A 23,382-nucleotide genomic window follows, 5' to 3' on the forward strand; every position below is an offset into this window, starting at 1 on the left:
GCAAAAAATTGAGAGTTGAGTCACCGAACTTGGAATAAAACGGTAAACTTCGGCGACACTCCAAGAACGCAAATATTTTTATTCGGTTTGTCCTGCCAAGATACCTAGAGCACCAAATACGAATGCGTACATGCGAAATCAGTTTGAATCGTACACTCGTACGGTGTGGTCGCATTTTGCCCCCGTGTCCCGTGTGTGCTTTCAATCGTAGCTGTCGACTTCTTAGGCAGGTGAACACGCGTCTCGGAGGGAAACATACAAACACGATTCTGATTGTGTTCGTGTGTTTCTCTGGAGGGCGTGTCTTAGCTTAATTCGTGGCACTCACCCAAGGCACGCGTATGGTGTGTTCCTCTCTAACGATGTGATGATGCAAAATCGCCAGAGAGATCGTTACGATCCCTCTGGCGATTTGAGTTACCTCTCTGCCGATTCAAATTTACCGGGTGGTAGTTGTCCAGTTTCACTCAGTAAAACTTGATTATGAGTGGACTTTAGTAATCTCATTGAGTTTCTTAGGGACGTGTTGTAGGCTGCTTGAATTTTGTTGATGTTTGTGTTATTTGTAGATGCATACACAGTTAGCGTGTTCAACAGCCAATTGAAATCGGTTTCAATCGATTTCGATTGGTAAATTGTTGTTCACTCAGCCAATGTTGTGATCGAAACTAATCCAATTGACGTTCAATGAAGCCAATCGAAGTCGATCGAAACCAATCGAAATCGATCAAGCTCGAGAGCAGGATTCGTTTCTATCGGTTTCAATTACACTAACACACATGTAGTTGCTTGCTGTCAAAAACAGCTGGTTTGGTTTGTTGTGACTAATTTTTGATTGTTTCTTTGGGAGCGGTGTTCATTGTGGGGTGCTGGAGTCGGTGCTGTGCGAGTTAGCTAAGTCGGTGGTGCTGTGCTAGCCATGCTGAGGTGGTACTGTGCTGAGTCGGTGGTGCTGTGCTGAGTCGGTGGTGCTGTGCTGAGTCGGTGGTGCTGTGCTAGCCATGCTGATTCGTTGGTGCTGATGACTTGGGGCAGGTCCGTCGGGCTGGTGTCATGTTTATTAAGAATCGATAAATCATTAAAAAAAAAGATTTTTTTTTTTCATTTAATCAAGTTAAAACATCAGTACAGTAACAGACGATTGCTATTATAATTTTCATTATTAAATAAAGCCCGAAATCTCCAAGTACACAGTTGTATAAGAAAATGACAGCAAAAGCAGCGCGTTAGTATTAGTGTCTGGCTGTTCATTCAGCAGCCTGATAGAAATCGATCGAAGTCAATTGGAAAAACAGCTGATCAACTGTCAATCCATTTCAATTGATTTCGATTGAGTTTTGTTGAACACACCTAGTGTTAGCATAATCGACTATTGATCTTATGAGAGACTGATTGACTCGTAATATAGTTTTGGGATGGGCCCCATGCGTTTCCTACAGAGCATTTTTATTATATTGGTCTTATTATTTATTTTCCTTATGGTCTCTGTGACGTGTCTATTGAAAGACAGTTTATGATCAATAAACACTCCAAGATATTTTTGGTAGGGTGCATTAAGGATGATGTTATTGTCTAGTCTGACATTAAGGTTATGTAGTTTATTTGTGAAGCATATCTATAGTCGCCGACTTCTCGGGGTTGATATTTAACTTTAATTTGATAAAAGCTGATTTAATATTAATTAAAATTTGGTTCATTTTTTGTTCTGCTAGTGTTGGATTTTTTTCGATAACTAAGACCGCAAAATCGTCTGCAAATTGGTAGAGTAGAGCTTCTCTATGGACGATTTCATGTATCTGAGCAGTGTAAACATTAAAAAGGATCTGAGACAAGGGGCACCCTTGTTAGAGCCCCTTGTTTGTTTTCCTGTAAATGGTGGTTCCATTGTTGAGAGTTATTGCGGTTGTACGATATTTCAAGAAGTGATATCACATAATCCGGCCGGAAAATTAGAAGAATCTAGTATTTTTAACAATTCATTAATGTCCACGCTATCAAAAGCTTTACTTAAATCTAAGAATGTTACAACTGAACACTCCGCGTTTCCATTTGTCATTTGAACTCTCGATATCAATGAGTTATGCCAATTAATTGCTGAAGTTTTCTTTTTGAAACTGAATATTTTGAAATAATAGCATTGTCTTCAAATAATTTATTTAATTTTTTTAACACACATATTCATGATTTTCCGAGGCCGAGGCCGACCGAACCCGCTTGTCCAGTAATAACAAGGTCACGATCGACGGCGACGAGCTGGAGATAGTCGAAGACTTTGTCTATCTCGGCTCACTGGTGACCGCAGAAAATGACACCAGCCGTGAGATCCGGAGGCGAATTATCAGCGGATGTCGTGCCTACTATGGACTCCACAAGCAACTGCGGTCGAGAAGACTTAGCCCTCGCACGAAGTGTAACCTGTATATGACGCTCATTAGACCGGTTGTTCTCTACGGGCACGAGACATGGATATTGCTTGAGGAGGACCTGCGTACACTCGGAGTATTCGAGCGACGAGTGTTAAGAACCATCTTTGGCGGCGTACAGGAGAACGGAGTGTGGAGGCGAAGGATGAACCACGAGCTCGCGCGACTCTACGGCGAACCCAGTATCCAGAAGGTGGTTAAGGCTGGCCGGATACGCTGGGCGAGACATGTTGCGAGAATGCCGGACGACTGTCCTGCAAAACAGGTGTTCGCTACGAATCCGGTAGGAACAAGACGAGCGGGGGCGCAACCAATGAGGTACATAGAGAGGTGGTGAGACAGGTCCTATGCAAACGTAGTGGTAAAGTTTTTAAACAAAGTTACCATGACATTGAGTGACGTCACTACTGACCCAACAAAACGCCGTAGTCGGCTGTTTGCTGGTTGTTACCAAACAAACATTCGACACGTAAGAAATGGTTATTTTATTTCATTCGATTCGGTTCCGAAAGATTGAGCCGCCGCCGCTAAAACTATAAGATGGAATTAACGTATTCGGAAACAGAACTCCCGAGCTCGATAAAAGTGCTGATAACTTGTTGGTTGGATGCGGTTGAATATTTTTATTTGGAATATGATTTGAATGAACGTTTTCAGTTTCGTTGTTTTTGTTTCAGTAGACGACTCTAAACTAAAGGTGTTTTTGTGAAGCATATCAAAAACTGGTTTCCGGAAAAAAATTTTGCCAAGTAAGTTGAACATTCTCAAAGACTTAAATTTCTATTTTTCAGGTAATCTGGAGGCAAGCTATGGTACTTAGGAATCCATCCAGATTCATAAACAGTGGGAAATGTTCCTTGACTTAATCTACTGATGCTTACGTTAGATACTAACAGATCTGGTTACGTTGCTGATATGCTTTTAAGGGATCAGTCACCTGTTTTGTTCACCGGAGATACGGGAGTAGGAAAATCACGTTCCATATTTGTCAATTTTTCTGCTCAATCTGCTCGTCCTGAGGAAACCATAAAATCAAGGTTTGAGCGTCGTAAAAAGACTTTTTTGGAAGCACCGATAAATAATAATATTTTCAATTTTTATCAAAGATTTGAATATATCTAAAATAAACACCTACGGTAGTCAACCGCCGATAAAAATTCTACTTAAATTTTTGGATTTCTGTGGTGTTTACGATCTTACGAGAAAATTTCCTGGACAGGTATAGTGAATGTTACACGAGTAGGAACTTGTGCACTACACTACCACGTGGCAGTAGAAATGTGTTGAAATCTAGATTCGTTTGTAATTTGGCTTCCCTATCCCTGTCTAAACCCTGCCTCGCAATACGTCCATTACCGAAACCACTCATTTACGCTGCAGTATCTGATTATGATGCATATCAGAAGAAATGTCACGAACTCAAAAAATACTCGCTACGTTTTCAATTTACGAGCTTTATTGAAGTGGGTTTAAAGTATTTTTCAGGTCAATTTATCTGATGATGCAGTTCTGTTACAAATGAGCAGGGCCAGATTAAGCCTTTGGGGGGCCGGGGTTGGTCTCCATGTCATGTTCTTCAGATGGATTACGAATTTTTGGTATCACTGGAATAGAATGGAAACGTTAAGTAAAATCTAAATTTCGTAAAGACTTTTTATCGAACGATAAATTGTATTTTCAAGAAGTTCGCTTCGAGTAGAAAGTATTCTTTTAAAGTCTTTTTAATACCGTTTCTACTTTACTCTGACAAAATCAATTAGAAGAGAATACTGTACGCACTGAATGTTAGTCATTCCTCATATTAATAACAGGCTAAAATAACTATTAAAGTTTCGTTTTTTAGGACCGAGAACCAAACAAAAATACTGCTAAGCCGAATTTGAAAAAAAAAATAGAATTGAACTTTCAGAATATCATCACTTATTGCTTACTTTCTTGATTTGCCTTTTTAATTATTTGATGAATAACAAATTGTGTAGAACAAAACAAGTATTTGCGAAATTAAAAACACTTTGAAACACTTACCATCTTTCTAGAAATAATTCAGACCAGTATGAAGCAGTTTCCACTTCAATTTGGTATCGGTGATGAACGCATCGCGGGCAAAATGATTTGAGCAGAGTGTCATCTTCGAACCGGGGTCTTGCATCATTCCACAGAATTCTAACCAAATCGCCCTTCGGCCAGGTTCCTAAAAATTATAATATAAGAATTTTGTCATAGCATGATGACATAAAGAATTCTTACCTGAGGAAAACTGTGAAAACTTAAAAAGATTCCACCTTTCTCGACTTTTTGGGAAGTCATTCGAAAACCGGACAAAACGCACCGCGCCATGCTTCAAACATTCAAATTTTCATAATAACAACTCACCAACTGCTGTTGCCAAGGAAATATAAACACCGTCAGTAGTGACGTAGGCTGTGTTTATGTTTTCATGGTGATCCGCGCCACCTTTATAGAAATTTATACAGGTTGGGGCGCAACGAGCGAGATGGTTAGACCAAGTGGAGCGTGATCTGGCGAACGTGGAATGCCCGTGAAATTGGAGAACGGTTGCCATGGACCGAGTGAATTTTAGGAATTATGTTCGTCAAGTTATGTCGTGAGACGGAATACTATGTAAATAAAATAAATAATTCATGATTTTGAGGATAACTTGGATTAGTGAAATAGGCCTATAACCTAAAGGATCTAGTTGACTTTTGCCCGTTTGGTTTATAGGTACCATCTTTGTGATTCTCCATTGATCTGGTATCTCTTTTTTTACTGTAGACTGCGTTAAGAATTTCGGAGATTGTAATTATAATTTTATTATCTACGTTTTTAAGAATATGAAATGAAATATTATCGAAGACTGGGGCAGAACTGTTTTTCTTCTTATGTATCAATGAACTAATTTCGGGAAAATTAATTTTATATGGTTCTATTGATGATTTCATTTGGTAATGTATTTCATCAACTATTGGAGGGAAATTTATATCGATGAATTTTTGTACTAAATCATTATTGTTTAGTAAGATTTTATTCTCTTTTTTGTTGAATCCCCCACTCAACATTCTAACTGTATTCCAAATCTGTTTTTGTGGTAGATCTGGTGTCAGGGTATCAATAAGCTATTTATATGATTTCCTTTTTTCTCTCCTTATAACTAATTTTAATTTTGCTCTACTTTTTTTGAATTTTAAATAATTTTCTAGGGTTAAGATTTGGTAATACGATGATAGGTTATCATATTTTTCCTCAAGTAATTGTTGTATTTCGTTGGTCCACCACGTTTTGGGCGATTTATTACTTGCTGGATTGACTATGGTTTCAGATTTGGTTATTTGATCTTCGAAAAAAGATTATAAATCATTTACTGTTTGTATACTTTCTACATCCATAGTGCTTATTTATGAGTTTAATCGCCTTTTTTATTGATTCTTTTACTGCAGTAATCAAAAATTGGCATTGGGTTTAGTATTTCAATTAAAATCTTTTATGATTTCCGGATATTTCCTCGTCAAGGACTTTCCAGCTAATTTTGGGTGCTATACTATTAGATACTATCGTGAGGTCTATTGCTGAGGGAGGTTGTAATTGGTGGTTTTATAAGTGTGGCTGATCCATCGTTCATGATCATCAAATCTGTTTGTTCTAGCATGTGAGCAAGCAGTTGTCCTCGAGGATAGTTGTTATCGGCGAAGTTCCATAAAGAATTTTGGGCGTTAAAATCTCCTGCCAGAATAATATGTGTATTTGAGTTTTCAATGAATCTAAAAAGTTGGGTCAGAGACTCAGAGGATCTTTGATTTGTCTATTATTTATGGGTGAAGGAGGAATGTAGATGGATATTATTTGGATGGGTTCTAAAGAATTTAATAGTTTAACTGAGGCTATTTCTATTGGTGATACATCAGGTGTTTTCATTTCTATGAAAGCTATGTCATTTTTCGTGAGGAAACCAACTCCACCGTAACCATTTATTCTCGTGTTCCTTGGAAATTGGTATCCTTCTATATTGCATTTTTCTTGTTCTTTAAGCCAAATTTCGGATAATATTACTATGTCAATATCATTGGATTTCAAAAATTTACTCAAAAGTGCTCTTTTTTCTGTAGGTCTTATGCTATTTATATTGTATTGTATGATATTCAAGTTTCTTACGATAGTTGCCATAGTGAAAATAATACAGTATTTTATGACGTTTAATTGGGAAAATAGTAGAGCAATATCGGTCAGTACTACCTTGATGTCCACCAGGGGTGTTGTCAATCGGTGTCTCCGTTCTAGCTGTTTGATTTTCTATAATTTTATCGTTTATTGTATTGTTTATCAGTGTACTTAATTCTTCGTTTATTTTTATTGACATCAAATCGGAATTCCAGTCATTCGTTTTCTTACTCGGTTGTTCTTTAATTTCTGTTTGTATAGATTTAATTTTGTCTTAAATTTCTGTCATTTTGAAGTGTTTAATGATTTCAGTTTTCAGGAATTCAGCAAGCTGATGTACGTCATTAAAATTATCATTGTTGTCAACTGTTTGAAACATTTTATCATAGAAAGTGCTTGGTCTATTGTTTTCAGTTATATTCAAGATATTATTCTGATTCAAATTAGTGCTTGGTCTATTTTTTTCGGTGATATTCAAGGTATTATTCTGACTCAAATTAGGAAAATCTTCTTCGGATTTAATGTTTAAACGATGTTGTTGTGATTGTTTTGGAAAAAGTTGAATAGCTTAAATAAAGGATAATTTTTGTGTAGTCATAGCTATATTAATTTTCTGTTGTCTCACTCTTTCTGGACATTCATATGAGACATATGATTGGATTCGTACTCTCCTTTGCAATGAATGCAACGATACTTTTCTTCCTCACAAGAGTCACTAGCATGTTCTTGTCCGCATTTTTTGCAACGTGCTTTTGCCTTGCAAACCTTGGCCTTGTGGCCAAAACGCCAACAGTTTAGGCATTGTTTTAAAGGAAAAATGTAATTTTCAACTTTAGAATTGATTCCATAGATAGATACCATCTTAGGTCAAACTTTACCTGCAACTTCTATCTTTACTGAGAAAGTAGGAATTGGATCTCCCACACGTCTACCATTTTCGAATTTTATACAATTAATTCTTTCAATCTTCTCAATTTTTTTGTTACATTTTATGTTATTTTTAATTTCATAGTGCATTTTGGTAGAGGAAGTTGCAGCATCATTTTGCAAAGCATCTGGCAACTCGGAAAGCCACACACGCGTTTCTTATACCCTCCGTGAAATTTCCGTGTTTCGATAGTTTTCTAACAGTTTTCCGAATAGTATTGTGTTAATTCTTTGATTGTTTAAAGTATCGAATCTAAGAAAGTCGTGTGACAAGTGTAATTCAGTGTGCATTTGTAAATTACCGCAAAACTTAAAAATAAAACCTCAAGCGACGAGATCACAGGGGCTAGCGCTACGCCCTCCGGACCGGGCCTTCCCACTCACTTTGACTGCCATCTTTCTCGAACAGATTGCCACCAATTTATTTAAACGATGAGTATACTGTGTTTCATTATTTTAATTATTATTTTTTGTAATTCATCTTGGAAATATTTTTAAATTAGGTAGGTACATTCAGGATTTTATCGAGTTGAGCACGAATCTTATGCATGCAGTGAGAAAGAATTATAAAAGCATGCCATGAAATAATTCAAATTGTATGCAAGTTAAGATGAAAGTAAGTTTAGTAAGTTGCATTCAAAGAAACTTGGCATACATTTCGGCGTTTTTCTGTGGTAGAAACAGCATCATTGAAAATTCATTTCATGATACTCATATATTCTGGTGTTTCGATGATAGAATCAAATGTTTTAGAGAAAAAAGAAATTTGAGAATCTCAAAACGATTGAGCACCGAAATATTTGGAAATTTGAAATTCTGGAAAAACGAAGCTTTGGAAATAAGTAAATGTGTTAAATATTCTATTTTTTTTATATAAATTTAATTGTAAGGAATAACAACGCATTTTGAAAATTGACTTTTTGAAATTTGAATTTAAGGAGTTTTGTAAAGTGAGTTTCAAGATTTTTTTATACACTTCAAAGTGAAAAATATATAAGTTGAAAATTGTTAATCCATTTGAGAATTGAAAGCAAAAGGAACTTTGGAATCATTGAAACTTCTGGAGGAATTTGAATATTCAAAAATGTGGGTGATTTTTGAAAAAAAAAATTTTTTTTTTGAAATGACAATTTCAAAAATTAAAGCATTGAAAATTTATTTAATTAAACACTAAAAAAATAAAGTTTTTGACTATTTTCTAGATTTTGACAGTGAGCTCTTCTGGGATATATTAATCCAAAAGGAAAAATCAAATTTGTTTTGATGTAAGAAATAGTTTTAAAAAAAGCTTTGCAGATAATCTTAAAGCTTCATGACACATTGTAGGTCATAAAATGGAATATTTAAAATCGTTTCCAATAATCACAAACTAAGCTTTTCAAAGCTTCATATTGATTAAACTGCTGCCATCTGGTTGTCAAAATTGAAAATAGATTTTTTCTTTTAGAGTTGATTGGTGGATTTACTTTGGATTAATGATTTTCCTTTTTTTGCATGCTTGTAGCCAGTATTTTTATTTTACGTTGAAGAAAAGAATAAAAAATATTCTATAACCATTATTTAAATTCAGCACAGGAGGGGGTAGAGTCTGTATGAAGGAAATATTTAACTAAATTTACAAACAATGCACTATTTAATAGTTTATTGCACCCCAGCTGCATATGTATTCTTAATTTTAATATAGCGACATTATCTTGGTAAAAAAAACGACTGTGGAGTTTATTTTTTTGAAAAGGTTCTGAAATCGGTTCGCTTTGCTTTCGTTTCGTTGTTTTTTTGCACCCAACCGGCATGAATTATTTCAAATACATGGAATCTTGTATGCAAGTCACATTACAAAAAGATTCAAGAAAATCGCAGATTTCAGGACCAATACTCGATAAGTTGTATTGCAATACTCGCTTGGTTATCGGACGATTCTTGGAGCTGAGGTTAACTTCATTTGTTACTCGGTATGTAATCCGACGAATGAATTGACTCAATCAACGCTTTCTTCATATGCTGTCGCAAGAAGACCGTCTCAGTTTCCGGGAATTGATTAGTTTTTCGTGGCTCTGCTATTTTTAATCAATCAACACTCTTTCATTTCACATTTTTAAATGTACCTACTTAGCTCCCAAATATCATTTTCATTTAATAAGTTTTACTTTTTGTTATTCAAAATTTCATGAAAATATAATAAAATGATGAAAAATATCGTTTTTTTTTTGGAAAAATAAGGTTTTGTATGTTCATAGCATCTCTAGTAATCGGACGATTTCGGTAGCCAAAAACATTCCAACAGCGTCCAATTAACAAGTGAATACTTAATGTTTAGAAACAAGGTACTGTGAATACATAATATTCAAAAAAGCAAACTTCAATTAAAATGAAACACCGAAACATAAATGTTCCTTCAAAACAAGGTTATTTGCAATGTGTTTATAAGTTCTACCTTTAACCTTTTTTAAGTTTACCTTACATTCTATTTAATATAGCAACTGTAATCTGCTTTGGAACCCAAGCATGAAAACACTCTCATGGAATTAAATTTTTCAATAAACTTTTTGTTAAACTAGTATTGATTTATAAGTTTCAGTCAACGGGAAGATCCTAAATTAACAACGGTAGGAATCATTTGCATTATCCACACTAAAAAAAAACTATGTAGTTTGAACGCTTCGAACTATAAATGTTTAGAAAATACAGTAAGATACTAGCAGTCCAAACCAATCCGCCGGGTAATCAGATCAATCAGATGGAAATAAATATAGTTATGATACTGAATAAGGTCGGTTACAGCGAAAGGTAAGCTTAGTGTGTCTTGAGGTAAGTTGGGTATAAAGGTAAGGCTATTCTGTTGTATTACTATTTCATTTATTGATTATATTATATAAGAACGTTCAATCAGTTGCCAGCTGGGCAGGTATCTACACGTATGCGGAATACCTGTCGAAGATTCACAACACTGAGAATGTTATGAATTTTATACGGTTGCGAAACTGGTAGCTCGTTCTACAAATAAGACATACACATACACGAAATTCATTCATTACATGACAGTTCACACGAAGCCATGGTGTCGGGTATGTGCGAATTTGCATTAAAGATTGGCCGAACTTATAATCTAAAGAATGCAATCTAGCGCATACGTTGGCGAAACTGCGGTGAATCCGTGCACCCATGGTGGATTATCTACATACATACATACATACATTTTATGTTATTTTTAATTTCATCATCAGTAATGGATAACGGAATACCCTTGATTATCCCGTAGGTGCACTGAAACATCTTGGGAACGTAAACTTTATAATGATAGGTTTCTTTCAAAAGTTTGGAGTTCATTAATGGTTCTGCTTTGTCAAAGGTGATTTTGGGCCATTTTGTTGGAAAGCATCAAATTTTCTGTCTTTGATTTTTTGGTTTGGTTTTCAATCAATTTGTCATCACTATTCTGTCGTTTAAGATTTATATTTTGGTCGTCTGTAAATGAGTGTTGACTCATGTCGGAATCGTAAGGATCGTCTCGATTCCTGGCGTCTCCATCTTTCCGTTTTTGACTCATCGTGTCTACATACCACACCTAACCTATGTTTTACTTATTACTAAAGATATTACTTTTAAATCTGTATGAAAAATACTTACGGCTAATTTTAAGAGATAATAAAAATATTGAATGGAACACTAATTACTGATACTTATCCTTATCAATTTTTCTCTCAAAGCACTCGCAAAACTAAAATTAAAAATTTTTGAAAATTTTTTTTTCTAATTTAACGCGCGAACTTGACTGTACACTGGTTGTCTTACACATCCGGCTTGGTTGGCGTTTTGATCAAAAAGTTGCATCAATAATTTATCTCTACAACGATCGATTTGATTCGAATGAGAGTTTTGTTAAAACTTCATATCATGAAAAACATTTCATCTGAAACTGCACCTCGATTAGATTTACAATAAAATTGTTATTTATGCAACAAGCTGACAAACGAGTTTCGGAAAGAGTTGCATACACAATTTTTTGCAATTGTGAAATATTCTTGAGTATCGAGTTTTTTAACCTGTTGTTTTTTTTCTATAGAATCGAAACAGTGTCGAAAAGTACCACTACTCGACACTGTTTTGAAAACAGTAGGGGAGAATGAGGATACTTGATCCCTTGGGATACTTGATTCCTTAGCTATATCTCGAAACTGGAATGTCTTACAACGATCAAATGTTCTAGAAAAATGTGCCAAAATGAGCAAAATAACAATGCTTGTAGTTTAAAATTTTTTAACAAAATAATTGTTTGAGTAATTGAACTTTGTTTGAAAAATTTCACAAAATGTAACTTGAAGATCTTTTTTCATCACTTTAAAATGTTCCTTACATGGGAAAATTATGAAAAAAATATTTGTTCCAATGTATCAATCGTTCGAGCGTAAAATGAACTTCATAATGCCATATTTTCAAAGCAATGGAAAGCTCTCGACTTTTTTCAGAAAAAGTTTTCTATAATGTTGATTATGGGTACAATCGATCCCCTAGAGTTGGGTACAATTGATCCCCCTTCCAAACGGCATATTCTTCTTCTAAATTGATCGTTATGATTGCTGATTACGAAATTACTAATATCTATCCAAAAACTAAAATTTATCAAACAATTGTCTGAAGAAAAGAGCAAAAATAATTAATTTTCTCTTAATTATAAAAAATAGCGCCTTTAAGTATGCAATGTTATTAGCGTTGAGACAAAGTTATAGAATTTTCTTCATATGTCTGCTATAAATTGTGAAATGAGAACAAACATGACCAAAATAGTCAATTTACATTCTATTTTGGGTTTTTGTTTGATTTTTATACAAGGATTAGGGCTTCCTGAATAAAATATCAAGTCTCCTTCAATAGGGGATCAAGTCTCCCCTAACTTCAGACAAATCGCTATTTTTTAACTCCCACGAAAATGCTTCTAGTTCATCAACGGGTTCAAGTATCGTTATAATTTTAGGAGCACAGCAATTTGAAGTTACAAGCTGTCAGAAAATGTCAAAGACAGCGAGTTGCTAAATTTTTCCAAAAAGATATGGTGAAAATAAATAAAGGGGATCAAGTATCCCCACTCTCCCCTATGTATAAGAAACACCTTTTATGTGGGATAAGCATTTCTTTATCTTAAAAAATAATTTTTGAAAAAGTGATATTTCAGTGCGAAGTTGCGTTAAAATGTTAAGAAAATTACCTGAAATTCTTATTGTTTACTCATCGAAAGTATGCTATGTGTGTAACACGGAAATGCGCGCCTGAAAGATGCAATAAAATTACGTACCGTCGAACGAGGCATCCTGCAACAGCAGGGTTAAATGAATATTTGTATATCACAACACTAATTAAATTTTTATTTCAATATAATGTAATAAAGTTATGATTTCATGATAACAAAATGATGATGACATTTTTTTTTAATATGTCTTTATTCGTACCAATTCATCATTACATTAATATTACATTATTACAATTAATTAGGTGTTCAGTTCAATAATGAACTGTCCAGAGCCCTATAGTTTACTAATCACTAAAATTTTTTTATTCGACTTAAATTTGCAGAGCACAATCAAGTATTTTATATAGGAGAACATCCTGTAATTTCAAAAATACTTTAAACTTATTACTAAAAACTAAAACTATCCTAAAAATAAACTAATTGTAGAGAGAACGAATCTCTGCGATGGAAGACTGCATCGATTTGCCTCTGAAGTTGAAGATGATTTTGTTGGCCATCTCTTCGATCGATTCAATGCCCGCAATCCGATGAAGATCTTCGGTGTTGTGCCAAGGTAGAAGCCGCAAAATCATTTTCAGAACTTTGTTCTGAATCCTCTGGATGGCTTTCTTCCTCGTCGCGCAGCAGCTAGACCAAATCGGAACTGCATACATTATCGCTGGTCGAAACACCTGTTTGTAGATTAGCATCTTATTTCGCAGACACAACCTGGGTTTCCTGTTGATGAGAGAATAAAAAGATTTAGTGTATTTATTACATTTAGATTGAATATCTTCAATGTGATTTTTAAAAGTAAGATTCCGATCAAGTGTAAGTCCCAAGTACTTCACGTGATCAGACCATTCTAATGAAACCCCATTAAAAGTTATGGAATGATTTTCATTAGGTTTTAAAAATTTAGCTCTTGGCTTATGGGGAAATAAGATAAGTTGAGTTTTGGAAGAGTTGGGAGAAATTTTCCACATTTTCAAGTAATTCTAAAAGGAATTCAAATTTTGCTGCAATCTACTGCGTACCAACCGTAAATTTCGACCTTTGGCTGAAAGCAAAGTATCATCAGCAAATAATCTTCTACTTTTTCCTTCTGGTACATCAGCAAGATCAGAAGTAAAAATATTGTATAAATTTGGCCCAAGTATACTGCCCTGAGGGACACCAGCTCTAACGGGTGTCTTATCAGAGCATGAATTTTGATAGCTTACTTGTAAGGTTCGGCTAGTCAAATAATTTTGAATAATTTTGATGAGATATACGGGAAAATAAAATCGAGCTAATTTAGCTACTAAACCTTTATGCCAAACACTGTCAAATGCTTTTTCAATATCTAGAAGAGCAACACCAGTTGAATAACCTTCAGATTTGCTAGCGTTAATCATTTTAGTTACACTCAAAAGGTGATGTGTAGTAGAATGCCCATGACGAAAACCAAATTGTTCATCAGGGAAAAAAGGAATCCTGATTAATGTGAATCATCATTCTATTCAAAATAACTCTCTCAAATAGTTTACTTAAAGAAGGGAGCAAACTAATTGGTCGATAGCTTGAAGGCTCTGAAGCACTTTTTCCAGGTTTTAAAATTGGAGTTACTTTGGCATTTTTTCATTTATTGGGAAAATAAGCCAAGTGAAAACATTTATTGAAGATTTTAACTAAAAAAATTAAAGTGCTTTCAGGCAACTTTTTAATAAGAATATAGAAAAGCCCATCTTCCCCCGGGGGTTTCATATTTTTAATTTTTTGAAAATTAATTTAAGTCCATCAATATTCAAATCATCAAATTCAAGAAAAATTTGAGCATCAATTGGACTAACAATGTTTAAATCAAAATCATGAGCAGACTCAAATTGTTGGGCTAATTTTTGAGCTTTTTCTGAGTTAGTTAAAAGAAGTTTATCTTTCAAAGTAGGAATTGGCTTCTGGGGTTTTTTCAATATTTTAGTTAATTTCCAAAATGGCTTTGAGTAGGGTTTTATGTCCTCTACTGCTTTAGCAAAATTTTCATTACGCATGAAATTAAAACGACGTTTGATCTCTTTTTGAAGGTCGCAATAAATTAATTTCAAATAAGGATCCCTAGTTCGTTGATATTGGCGTCGACGAATGTTTTTCAGTCGTATCAAAAACTGAAGATCATCATCGATCAAAGGTTGATTTAATTTATGTTTAACTTTAGGTATTGGCTTTAGCCTTGACTATTGAAGTTGTAAAATTTTCTACAGCCAAATCAATATCTTCTATAGAATTGAGTGGAACGTTTACATCTAAATTACGATCAATAAAATTCCTATATCGCTCCCAGTCAGCTTTTTGAAAGTTAAAAGTTGATTTTAAAGGGTTTTCAATGGGACTTTGGGATAAAGAAAAAGTTACTGGAAGGTGGTCTGAATCGAGGTCCGCATGAGTAACTAATAAGAACTAATTAGAACCAAATCAATTGTGGAAGGATTTCTAATTGAAGAGAAACAAGTATGCCCATTAGGATATTCAACAGTATAATAACCTGCAGAGCAGTCATTAAATAAAATATTCCCATTTGAATTTGATGAAGTATTATTCCAAGATCGGTGTTTTGCATTAAAGTCATCAATAATAAAAAAAATTGATTTATATCTGGTGAGTTTTTGTAAATCTGCCTTCAAAAAATTTTTCTGTTCACCGTTGCATTGAAAAGGCAAGTATGCGGCAACAATTATAATTTTTCCCATAGAAGTTTCTAATTAAATTCCAATTGTTTCTAAGACTTTTGTATTGAAAGAAGGAAGAAGTCTAAGTTTGAGACGACTATTGATGACAATAGCTCCACCCCCACCTTGTCGATCAAGTCGATCATTTCGTAAAATTTTAAAGATAGCATTTTCAAGTTATTGTCCGGCTTTAAAAAAGTTTCAGTGATGGCAGCAATATGTATGTTTTAGGTTTTCAAAAATAAAAAGAACTCAACTTGGTTAGCCAGCAAAGATCTAGCGTTCCAATTCATAATATTTAAACATCTATTTGAATCCATGAGGGAATCGTAAAGTCATAATAATTTTGTTAGCATAATTAAAAGAAGTTTGGAAAGCTTCAAACATTGAATTTGCTTTCAACATAAGTTGCATCATTTCCATTGAATTTTGATGCAAAAATTTTAATTTTTCCTCAGTAATCTCACCCAAATCAACAAAATTGGTATTGGAACAGGTATTTGAATTTGAATTTCGGGGACTTTCCCAAGCCTCGAATGAACGTTGAGACTTGGTTTTTCCCATTTTTTTTAGTTAAACCTGAAGAGGGCAACCCATTTTCAACCACCTCTGAGAACGATAATCAGCGAGTCTGTGGCGCAGAATCAGCACAGGTAGCCTTAAAATCACTTCGACCATTACCAAGCCGTGATTCTAATGTAGGCCGAGGCTGACCGCGAACAGGCAAGTTGTTTGCCGGCCTGACGTGTGAAGACGAAAAAGAGGAAGGAGGAGAAGAAACTTTCCCGACAACTTTGGGATTTTTTCTAGAAGCAATAATATTTGCCCTAACGGGACAGTCTATGAAATTCGAGGAATGATTACCTGCGCAATTGAAAAATTCTGTTTGTGGTTTATCACCACCAAAAAGGCATTTAGATTTTTCATGATCGAATGAGCCGCAAAACATGCATCTGGCATTCATTCTACAATTTTTAGTGCCGTGACAAAAAGCTTGACAACGACGACATTGCGTAATATTTTGAAGAAAATTGGTTGAAGATTTTCGAAAAGGTTCGAATTTGACTGGACAATGAAACATAAGACGAGCCTTTTCAAGAATTTGCAAATCATTCACCTGATCCTTTTTAAAATGGATCAAATAAAGCTCAGGAGCAAAACCAACACTACTGATATTATTCGTGTTGGTTCTTTTCCTCATTTGAATTACTTGAATCGGAGAAAAACCTAACAAAGAATTTAAATCAGTTGTGATCTCATCCGGTGTCTGATCGCCGGTGAGACCACGAAGTACAACTTTAAATGGACGATCACTTCTAGTGTCGTACGTAAAAAATTGATGTTTTTTTATTATTCAAATAATTTAATTTTTTTTGAAAATCGTTGAAATATTCCGCCAATATACGAGCAGTTCCCCTTCAACCAATCTGAAAAGAAATCTTCACATCCTTGACAGAAGTGAAGATTTCTTTCCTAAAGGCATTGAAGTCCGGAATCGTGACCGTGATTGGTGGAACCTTTTCGATTTTAAGAGTATAAGAAGAAGAAGGTTTCTTAGTACTCTTATCAGAATTAAATCTGAATATTTCCTCATCGCCGATGTTATGAAGGACATCGAATGAATTGGAAATTTCAACTTTTTTGGGCGATGGATCTGAATTAGGTTCGGCAATCCGTTTTCTTCCGGCTCTTGAGCCGGCCGATGACTTCCCCTTTGTGGAAAGATAAGAGAAAAATATGAATAAAAGAAAATGAAAATAATTTTACCACTGAAAAGTGCTGATTGAAAAACAGGTAAGAATAAAATAAATAATGAAAAATGTTCCTGCAGGTATACAGCAACGAAGTGGAAATGATGATGACATAGTTTCTCACATCGTAGGATAGTTTTTTGGTATTTGATTCTCATAGAAAATTTTAAAAATTCGAGCAATAGAAGCATAAATTTTTACACATTTCTCGATGCCGTAAAAAACTTTACCCAGCATGACGGATTGGCTTAATGATATCACGCACAAACTTTATATTGCTATTACTACCCTAGACCAGGGATGGGACTATGTCAGTGTCGTGAGCTAAATTTTGCGACCAAGAAGTTGATTTATTTTTCATATGTCACCAATTTGAAAATCTCTTGCAATGAAAGCAGAAACGTAATGATTGCTTAGTTTGTACTGTGAAGGACGGTTCCAGTCACGTGTCTAGCTTCCATTCATTTCAGCTGATCCATATATCATCACATTGCGACCAGTTTTCTAAGCCTGCTTTCGTGATCAACACAAAAAAATCATTCATGACCGGTTTTGAAACTTGAAAGACGTGTCATGAGAACGATCACTTAGGCAATTCTACATAAGTTTTTTTCCACACAATCAGTCATTCGTTTTTAACCTCCAGCCAGAAGCAGTCGCGAAAATGTGTTCCAGAAAAGCTCCATAACGTTCATTTGCAGCGACAGCTAAGGATATCGTGACACTGGATGAAAATGGAACATTTTGCCGGATTGATCCTCATAGCACCTGTGCATACCGGTAGCAATGGAATGATCCCAGAAATTTGGTCCGTCATTTCCGGATCATGCACACGGAAATAGCCATCGCGAAAGGTTTCTGCGCCGGTGATACAGGTAATAATATTCGAGTAATGCCAAAAAAAACTCATTGCCAACGATGCGAGCCTGTATGTGGAGTCGTGCCTCAAAATGCTGGTGCTGGACAATTGCCCGCTGCAAATATTCAATTTCCCCGGGAATAATTTACTGCACCAACCAATTGCCGATAGCGTTGGTATCACCATGAACCGGAAAAATATCAAAGATTATATCCAGAAAAAAAAACAGAAGAAATGGTGTGGGTGATATCTGATGAGGTGAAAGGGCGTTTGCTTTGCCTCAAAATTGACACGGCTTGACGAAAGCAACGCCACATTATCGGAATAAATGCCAAGTATGAAAATCAAGGCTTGGAAGTCATAAAAAATTTTGGTAAGTAAATCTTTTGAATGAATTAAAAAAGAAATTTTTGGGAAAACCCTCAGGTCGCTGTCTTTGACCGATTTTGAACAAAATCAATATACCTATTATGTTCCAAATCGGTCAAAAACAGCGTCCTTTTAGACGAGCTTAGAAGCAGAATTCATTTGATTTAATTCTTACGAACGCCAAAGAAGGCTCAGGATTTTAGATTTTCACAGCAATGATTGAAGCTACAGAAAGGCAGACTGCTAAATATTTAAAAGCAAAAATTTTAGAAGTTATGGCTAGATACAATATTTGCCTCGATCAAATCTTTGCCGTAGCTGTTGACAACGGAGCAAATGTTATTGCATCTGATTTAATCCTCGACGAAGATGATCCAGATGAGATTGTGGACCAAAGGGTAGAAAATCTGAAAGGTGAGTTGGCGGAGCAATTGAATGTTGTCCGGTGCGCTAGCCATACCCTGCAGCTTGTTGTGTATGATGTTAATGGTAAAGAAGACACGAACATTAAAATGTTTACCAAAGTGGTAAAACTAACGCGAGAAATAAAATACAAATATTTCTTTGATCATCACGGTGCAAAATACGCTCCATTGTGGGGTGCCACGCGTTGGGGCGGAAATTCAAATTGGTGAGCAGCTTCCCAAAACATGAAAGTTTTTACAACGATTTATGTAAGCAGTTCCCGGATTTGAGAAAGCTTTTATTTTTTCTTGCAATTGAATATTTAAAAAAAAAAATAGATGCGGCACCGGTGTAAAAATGTTTTTAGTCTCAAAATAATGTACTTGGGAAAATTTCAATATTAAGGATGAACAGAGAATTGAAAATTTTACAAGCAGCATTATAATTTTTGTTTTAGATTTACCGGATGAGCTGTGGCAATACGTTAGAGAATTTTCGATCGCCTTTTAACCTCTCTACATCATGACGAAAGAAATTCAATCCAATTCAAAAACCTTTACAGAATTTTTCAAACAACGGCTTATTACTTCAAGACAGATAAAGAATCTTTTCGGAAACAGATTTTCAGGGCCTCTGTGCGTAGCCCTGGATAAGCGATTAAATGCCTTAAAGGATTACATGGTTTTCGACGTGGCTGTTTATGTTGATCCAAGATACAATTACATGGGGTTCATAGTTTTTGACGCAAATCAAAAAGACAGGATTCAGGTAAAACAGCAATTTAAAATTTAACTTTTTTTATAAGTTTAGGGAGAGTGGGGATACTTGATCCCCTTTTCGTATTTTCACCCAATCTTTTTGGGAAAATAGAACAACTCGCACTCTTTTACATACATTTTCTTACAGCATGTTACTTCAAGATAACATGCTCCAAAAATTAGAACGGTACTTGAATCCGTAGTTGAACTAGAAGCATTTTCGTGGGAGTAAAAAAATTGTGATATTTTTTAAATTAAGGGAGACTTGATCCTTTATTCAGAAAGCCCTTATCCTTGGAAAAAATCAAACAGAACCTCAAGATAAAATGTCAATTGACTATTTTGGTCATGTTTGTTCTCATTTTACAATTTATAACTGACAGAGGAAGAAAATTCTATAACTTTGTCTAACGCTAATGACATTGCATACTTTAAGGCGCTATTTTCTATAATTAAGAGAAAATTAATTATTTTAGCCCTTTTCTTCAGACAGTTGTTGAATAAATATTAGTTATTGGATAAATATTAGTTATCTCGTAATCAGCAATGATCACGATAAATTCAGAAGGAGAATATACCGTTTTTAACTCTAGGGATCAATTGTACCCATAATCAACGTTTTAGAAAACATTTTCTGAAAAAAATTGAGAGTTTTCCATTGTTTTGAAAATATGGTATTAGGAAGTTCATATTACGCTCGAACGATGGATATATTGGAACAAATATATTGGTTGTAATTTTTCCATGTAAGGAACATTTTAAAGTGATGAAAAAGGATCTTCAAGTCACATTTCGTGAAATTTTTCAAACAATGTTAATGAAATTTTTCAATCAAATTTAAAGTCACATTCACCTACCTTATATCGGCTTGAATGAGTATATAAAGCAAACCGTCCATAAGCACAAAATATGCTGTTCCCTTGTGATAAAAGTACCTACATTTATTGACGCAAATAGATTAAAAAATGGTGGGGCGATGTACATGTAGAAATTTTCAAGTTTTATCGCCATAACCAGCAATATTTATCATAGCCCATTCAAAAGTAACTCATGTTTCCCGATCACATTAACGTATGACATGGGAAAACAAATAAGACATGATAGCTTGACAACTATTTTCCACATCCTAGTAACTAAACCAACAAGATCCATCCAGGGGAGAAAAGTGCCATAATGCAAACGTAAGTCCTCGACGATGTCTGCATTCGATTCGCAACTGCCATATAACATTTCAAAATGCATCCAATAAACCAACGACGACGACGATGCAAATTGCAGTTGTTTTGATGTGCAACAGTTATATTGTTGTTTGTTTTGTTATTGCTCTCGGCAGCTGAAACGACGAGACTGGTTTTATATTTACTGAAGTGCGCTTCCAAACATCATCTTCATATCTACAGGAATACGCATCGAACAATATCAAACGTCGCTTTCAAGGCGAAGGATCCTTGAGGTGGACTTCTCGCATTTGCTAGCTAAAGTAGTTTGAAGTTATTAGCAACCCTTTTATGATATTGTTATCTTATTTTGATCGCCGCTTGGATATATTCTTATCTGAGTTTATGTCATATCGGCAAATTGAAATTCTAGTTAGAGAGCAATTAAGACAGAAATGAAAATTGATAGGTGGGAAGGTCAAAGCTTGAGCGCTTTGGGTAGAAGAAACGAATAGATGGTGAAAATGTGAGCTAGGGCATTGTGTTATCGACAGCTTTAAACTACTTGTGTGATTCTTTGCCCAGCACCAGCTGGATGTTTGTAATAAGTGACGAAGAAGCCACATTGCTACCAACAACCAGCTACGGATGGGTCGAACCCATTGATTACCCATTGATTGATATACTTTTGATTGATTCAAACAAAGTGAAAGCACTGAGAATCCGGGTACAACCTGACGGTGGACCATAAAAGCAGATGAAATTTCAATATGTAAAAAAATCGCGAAAAGTAGTGAACTTTGAAAAATTGTAGTAAATTCGTTTTTCGTTGTATCAAAAATCTAAATACAATAAAATGTTAGAATTAGAATAAATTTTGTAGTCATATTTTTTTTAAAAACTTTACCACCCCTCAATAAAGTCTGTTTCACATAGGATCTGGTCGGATAAAATAGATCATTTCTCCGCAAAGAAATAGCGTACAACAAAAGTAAAAAATTCATTTTGTAGTGTTTTTATTGCACATTTCGGAAAAAAATATAAAAATCATTCGTCAGCACTTCGAATGAATTTTCGAACTTTTTTTGTGATAGCACCCATCATTTTCTGCACAGTACTGATGGTAACCTCATTCGAAATCTTGTTCCACCACTTTTCCATTTGAGCGGGTTTTTTCATGGTTCTGCCACATTTCTTCAGTTTGCCCTTAACTATTGCCCAATATTTCTCGACGGGACGAAAATCCGGACAGTTTGGTGGATTGATACATTTTTCAACAAAATCGATCTTGTTCTTCTTATACCACTTAACGACATCCCGGCTGTTGTGGCAGCTTGCCAGGTCCGGCCAAAACTTCACCGGACCTTTGTGGGACCGAATGAATGGCAAACCCCTCTTCTGGAGACATTCTTCTTTGTAAACATTTCCATTCATTGTGTCCCCAGTGATGAAAATCTTAGTCTTCTTCCCACAACTACAGATCCTTTGCCACAACATCAACTTACGAGCAAATTTTTCTGCGAAAACAAACTTGAATCTACCCGCAACATTCCCTTTACGCTTCGCAAGATTAAATTTGTTACAGGGTATTTGTCCAAAATCCATTTTGTCGTAAGTTTCGTCGTCCATCAAAATGCATCCGTTGTACTTGGTCAACAATTTCTCGTACAACTTCCTTTCCCGGTTCTGGCAACCAGGTTTTGTTTCAGCGTCCTGTTGGGGCGTTTGCTTGCATGATACGACCGCAAGCCTTCTCGCAAACAAATTCGTCGAGCTGTACTGTGGTTCGTCTTGAACTTTTTCGCCAAATCACGCAAGGAGATTCCAGGATTATTGTGAATTGATCGAGTTACCTTTGCTCGCAGCTTCCGATCCTATGTTTCACTTTTACGCCTGGTTTGTTTTGCTCGATCCACCGTAAGGGTCTCCCGGTAACGTTGCAGCACCGAATTTACAGTCGATTTTGGATTTTTCAGGAATTTTGCGATCTTTACCCCTGACCACGTCGGTTTCTCTACGTGAGTGTGCAGAATTTTCTCTCGCCTTTCGCGCCATCGTCGATAACTTTTGACTGACTGCTTCAATCTTCATGAAATTTTCACCACAAAGTAAACAAACCATCCGAATCAAAACACTGTCAATAGATTCGCGATGTGACAATTAAAGGCGCAGCAGTAAATGAAAAGATGCGACCAGATTCTATGTGCATCAGACTTTAATTTTTCTGAGGCATGTTTTTGCGGATTTTTTTTCCTGCTGAATAACGAGAAAACTAGTTGCTTTAGGTGTATATAATGTTCAAAACATATTTTACTGACATTACAAGGTTTCGAGTGACATAAGTTTCGTTGTAATCGGTTAGATATGAAAAGAGTTATAACAATTTTAGCATGGAGTGTCATTCTTAGTACTAACTTTTGAACAAGAAAGCAAACAAAACAAAAAAAATCTGTTCGTTATGAAATTTATTTGCAACTCAATGGCTCTCTGTGCCTCGTATGCTTAAAAAACTCTTCCATATTTGTAGGGAAATTTCCAATCATTTCAGCAACACCCTTCAAAGAATATCGAAATTCGCTGAATTTCAATCGTTACTGGAGTTAAAACCTCTTAAAATGCTCCATACAGCTGCGACAAGGTGGCTTTCAC

The 23,382-nt window shown here is 35.3% G+C and overlaps 1 long non-coding RNA gene across 1 annotated transcript; it reads right to left on the reverse strand.

Annotated features, from left to right (window-relative positions):
- Window positions 1-3,904: 3,904 nt before the first annotated feature.
- LOC129746157 (uncharacterized) lies at window positions 3,905-4,784 on the reverse strand. Its single transcript, XR_008737258.1, has 3 exons — window positions 4,671-4,784; window positions 4,449-4,614; window positions 3,905-4,027 (listed from the first exon to the last, which is right to left on the reverse strand). It is a non-coding gene; the product is annotated as an uncharacterized LOC129746157 (long non-coding RNA).
- Window positions 4,785-23,382: the final 18,598 nt, after the last annotated feature.

This window comes from Uranotaenia lowii, chromosome 2, assembly GCF_029784155.1.
Source record: "Uranotaenia lowii strain MFRU-FL chromosome 2, ASM2978415v1, whole genome shotgun sequence".
Classification (NCBI taxonomy): domain Eukaryota; kingdom Metazoa; phylum Arthropoda; class Insecta; order Diptera; family Culicidae; genus Uranotaenia; species Uranotaenia lowii.